The sequence below is a fragment of the Mus pahari genome, chromosome 12 (genome assembly GCF_900095145.1).
Source record: "Mus pahari chromosome 12, PAHARI_EIJ_v1.1, whole genome shotgun sequence".
In the NCBI taxonomy this organism is placed as follows: Eukaryota; Metazoa; Chordata; class Mammalia; order Rodentia; family Muridae; genus Mus; species Mus pahari.
The window spans coordinates 14,837,429-14,843,145 of NC_034601.1; the positions used below are offsets into that span (position 1 = coordinate 14,837,429).

Genomic DNA, 5,717 nt, shown 5'->3' on the forward strand with positions numbered 1-5,717 from the left:
CCAGGGCCGAGAAGTGGGAATGGGTGGGTAGGGGAGCAAGGTGGGGGGAGGGTATAAGGAGCATTCAGGATAGCATTTGATATGTAAATGAAGAAAATATCTAGTAAAATAATTTTAAAAAGATAAAAAATAAAATGACTTGACTAAAATGTCATAAAAAACCATATAAATAATACCAAGTCCTTTCAAACTGGCATTCCACATGCTATTTCTTGGAATAGGTAATCTTCATGGCATGAGATGGCGTGATCTTAAATACTTGCAGAACATTTCTGGCAGCTCCAGCCTGCCCATCGTTTTCTAATTCTACAAATGCAAAGTTATGCCTCCCCAGTACCAAGCTAACTTCCTTAAGACCAGGGAACTGGTTTAATGGCACAGATAACATTATTTCACTCATCTCTTCTGGTAAGTTGTTAAGGAATAGGATTTAGTTTGGATGGTAATCAGGGACCAGAGGATTTGGTGCTGCATTTCCTTGGGTATTAACTGAATTTGATGTTCTCTGAACATCCTTTTTATTTGTAGCTTCTGAAGTCTGTTCCATGGTTTTAGCTTTCCTTTTTCCTTATCAGTAAAAGTGCCACACATATCAGATTATGTTTTTGTATACTGAATTCTCATTGGTTTACTGTAAAATTGAAATACTTAGAACTGTCTCAAAGCATTTATGGACATGTCCAATCCCTTAATATAACAAAAACCTATTCCCTCATCTTCATGGTCTTTAAAGGTACAATATACCATGTGCCCATACTTAGAAAGCAGGTCATATAGGGATCTCTCCAATTCTTATTTTGTAATTTTGTCATTCATGTTGTTGATATAAATTGTGTGATTTGGTTTGATATCCTTGTTTGAATAAATCCCTTCAAATAGCCTAAAGCCTGTGCTGGTTGCTTGAGCCCAATCATTTTAATTCTTAACATTTATGCCCCAAACAGAAGGGTACTTTCCTTTGTAAAGGAAAGACTACTACATCTTAACTCACATATTGACTCTCACATACTGATATGAGGAGACTTCAGTACCACACTCTCAGAAATACTGGAGCTAACAGACACAAAATACATATGGATCTAACAGATATTTACAGACTTAAGAAAGTTTTCCCTTGCTCATGGATCAATAAGATTGACATTGTAAAGATGGCCATCTTACCAAAATCATTCTACAGATTCAGCGTAATCCAAACCTAATGGTAAGACTTCCAGTAATTCTTTCATTGTTCATCGTTGTTTTAACTATCCTTTCTTTTTTTGTTTTTCTATATGTTGAAAACTGTCCTTTTGCTGAAGGGGTCTGCAACCCTTTAGGTGGAACAACAGTATGAACTAACCAGTACCCCCAGAGCTCGTGCCTCTAGATGCATATGTAGTAGAAGATGGCCTAGTCGGCCATCATTGGGAAGAGAGGCCACTTGGTCTTGCAAACTTTGTATGCCCCAGTACAGGGGAACGCCAGGGCCAAGAAGTGGGAGGGGGTAGGTAGGGGAGAAGGGTGGGGGGAGGTTATAGGGGACATTCGATATAGCATTTGAAATGTAAATGAAGAAAATATCTAATAAAAAAATTGAAAAAATATAAAGTGAGATATAGAGTTAAAAAAAAGAAAAGAAAAAGAAAATGGTCCTTTTAAGTTCTGTGAAGGATTGTGTTGGAATTTTGATGGGAGATAATGTCAGGGCAATACATCTGGTTTTGAGGGGGGTCATTTGAGGAATGACATCGAAACCTAGTGTATTGGAAACCTAAAATATATGAATGTGGTTGTACTGAGATCTTCTGATATCAGAGTATATGGAGTTACAACTGATCAGTTCTTTTCGCCAAACGAGGCTTCCAGTAGCTGGATTGAGTTATATTTAATTGTGTTGTTGACCAAGGAGGTCCAATGGAAATCACAAGTCCTCTGAAATAAACTAGGCTGTTGCTAAGACAATGGGCTAATAGTGCCACCCCTTGCCAAAAAAAAATAGCCACACAACTCACTGAACATGGAGAAGTTGAGCTGATATCCACATGGAACCTTCATCCCTAATTTCTAGTCTTTATGCTGTGGGAAGGTACTCTACAGGGTACCAAAAGAGAAAGATAAATGCCAAACCAGTCACAAAAAAACCCTTTTACTTACATGTATCCTGACTGTAAAATACGATAGAGCAGTGGTGGCACAAAGCTTGTGGAAGTAACCAATCAATATCTGATTTGACTTAACTTAAGGATCGCTCTGTGAGATAATACCCAAACATAACATTGCTAGGGTAACCACGGACCTAGATATCCCAGATATGTAGGATAATGTGAAACACTACTTATCTAAAAAATTAGTGTCAGTAAAATGACTCCTACTGATATTTGAATATATTCATGGGTCAGTGCCTTATTCAGTTTGCATCAGAGAGATTTCCTCCATCAGCAGCTGGAAACAGATGGAGAGATCCATAATCAGACATTACAGGGAGAGAAAGTCTAAATGGGATGTCTCCATCACATAGTTCCCCTCAGAATTCAGAGAACTCTGCTGAAGTGGAGGATGAAAGAATGTAAGAGTGATAGGAGATGGAGGACATCAGAACAAAGTCCTCTGAATGAACTAAGAAAGGCACAGAGCCTGAAGCAGCAAGCACAAGGGTCCACGTGGGTCTGAACAAGTTCTTCTGCCTATATATGATAACTTACAGCTTAGTATATTCACGTGATTCTTAAGTATGAGAACAAGTAGGTCTTTGACACTTGTGCCTGCTCTTGGAACTCTTTTCTTCCTGTGGGGTTTCCATGTTCAACTTTGATAGGATGGTTTTGCTCTATCTTATTATATTTTATTTTGTCATGTTTGGTTGTTATATCTAAAACCCTGTCCTTTTCTTATGAGAGACAGAAAGAGAGTGGATTGGGAGTGAACTGAGGAGGATCTGGGAAGAGCAGAGGGAACAGAAGCTACAGTTGGAATATAATGTACGATAAAGGAATCTATTTTCAATAAAAAAACAAGGAAAAACAAATGACAAGTGAATAATAGAAATATGTGAATTATAGAGATTGTATATATGTCATCCACACAGGCTAGAGGAACCTGAGCTGCCTCATACTTAGAGACACACAGCTCCAACCACAGATAAGCACTTTTGGTCCTATCTTACAGTTATTCTGCTCACCCTGCTCACCATTCTGGGCAAGATGCAGTCAATACTCAAGCTCCACCTCATTTGTGCATCCTAGTACTGACATTGGATTGCCCTTATAGATCCTCTGTGAGATTACTAGATCATGCTTCTCTAAAGTTTTAAAATCATTTGGCAGTGTGACATCTAGAAAGCATTGCCCTTGCTGAGAGCCATGGGGATTTCCAGCATCCTAGGAGTATTATGCAGGGCATCAGACCACTGTGATCCAATCTATCATGCCTGTAACACCATTGTCCTCTGAAACTCAGGAAAGAATGTTGCCACATGTGGACTGAAGTAGGTCCCATCTTTATTCTTGGCTCTCCACTGATATCTGTTCATCCATAGCACATTGTTCCTTTCATGTGACTCCCAACAAGCACTTATCCTTCCCATTCAAGGACAGAGGTCAGAACTGTGGTTCTACTATAACTTCGCTTAGGTTTAACAAGGAGATAAGTATTGAGAAAGGTGTCTGGAAATATTACGTAATGTTGGTGGTCTGGGGACGGCTTCATTTCCATGTTTTGAAATGGTCAAGGCATATCCCGACCCACGGGACAAGTCATTCCTTGGTCCTCGAGGGGGATTCCAAACCTAAATTGAAATGGGTAAAAAGAAGAGATGGAGACCATGCATGCTTGTCATAGTCTCATTTACTGAAGGAAAAGGCTCAAGTTTTATACAATACAGAGAGCGGTTGGGGAGTGATCAAAAGAAACATAGTGAAGGACAAATGGGGAAGCTAATTTCGAGTCTGAAACTTTCAGTGATTTATCTCGGGTCCTTGGCATCACTGCTCTGGAACATCTGGAGGCTTATCTCAGAGTCCTGGATCCTCCGAACAGCCCAAGGTGACAGCCCCGGGCAGCTCAGGAATGCAAGAAGACTCCCTCAGTCAATGATATTTGCTTAGGGCTTGAATCTTGCTGGTTCCCACGGAACAGCCTTGGGGGGAGAGGGGAAAGGGCTCCTGACAAAGAACTATATGACTCTCAGCTGCATGCTGTAAAATGCCTGGGCTGTAAGATGCCTGGGTTTTCTCAACCTGGTCTCCAACAAAGGCACAGAAAGGGGTTTCTTCCTTAGAGCCCAACATTATGATAGACTCTTTAACTTAAAGGATTCAGACTAATAATTCTTTGGCGCATAGCTTCGATCTAGAAGTATAAGGTGACCCATGGACTCAGTATATACACATTGTTACCACCAAACAATTATGGTCTACATCTTAGGATTGGGGCTAATTTTACCTCTGTGTTCTTTGTTCCATGTTATTCTTCACAACTGTTCCTGAGTTTCAGAATATGGTGCCACCATATAGTGTGGAAAGCTGATAAAGTACTGAGCCATGGCTATGTCAAAGACATAAATTCCTCAGACTCATGGAAATGGCAATGTCTTCCCCTGTTCAGCTATAAGGTGATTGCAAGGACTTCTACTAGTATGTGTACAAATGTTTTGCATTTAGCTTCCAGATTTATCTGAAGAAATAAATGTGGAACACACCAGCTTCCTGAATGTCTAGAATTAGGTTATCCTCCTAGGTCAGATGGAGTGATAAAACACCCAGATCAAAACCAACATGGGAAGAAAAGGGTTTATTTCAGCCTACAATTCCCAAGTTATACTCAATCAGTGAGGCAAGTCAGGGCAGGAACTAATGTAGAGAACTTGTAGGAAGACCACTTACTGTCTTGCTACCCACGGCTTGCTCAGGTTCGTTGCTTATATCACCAAGGACTACAGGTCGGAAAGTGGCATGAGCCATAATGATCTTGACCCTCGCACTTCAACCACCAATTAAGACAATTCACACAAAGCTTTCACAAAGGACAGTTTATTGGGGGCATTTTCTCAGTTGAAGTTCTCTCTTCCCAAATAACTCTAGTTACTATTAAGCTGAAACAACACTAGTCAGCATTTGTGAGAACAACATTTTTTTAAACATGAGAGACAATTGTTAATCTCAACATAACTATTTTAAAGACACAACATGTCAAAGTTATTAATATGAGAGTAGGCTGTAGCTTTTTCAACTCTATAAAATAAAGTATAATTTTAATTTTGTGAGTTATCAGGAATGTGTGTAAATACATCAAAATAAAAGTATTTCAGAAAGTCAGAAGTGGTCCCTCCTGTGATATAAAAGTCAGAAACATTTAAAAGATTCTTTGCGAAATATACCCAATCATTTTCACATCAGTTAAAACATGGTGCTTCCCTGGAAGAACAAAGGGCAAATGAACACATGCATCATTGTTGTGCTAAGTCAGTTTTAAGTCTCCTGTTTGTTTGGGTGTCCACTGTTCTTGGGATATTCTTTTGAATCTAGTACAGTGTGTCCAAGTCTTTACTCCTTTTTATTTATTTTTTGATAATTCTCCTGTTTTATTTTATTTTTATTTTTTAACATATAAGGAAAATAATGTATATTATGTAGAACATTACCACAGATCATGAGCTTCATATGTCATATTATTATCATTACAAACTATGATTACTTTAGATGACTTTCTGATAGCTTAATCATACCTATACATAACAGCAC

The 5,717-nt window shown here is 38.9% G+C and overlaps 1 pseudogene; it reads right to left on the reverse strand.

The window, feature by feature from the left end:
• Window positions 1–205: 205 nt before the first annotated feature.
• On the reverse strand, window positions 206–4,937 carry LOC110330011 (annotated as a pseudogene).
• Window positions 4,938–5,717: the final 780 nt, after the last annotated feature.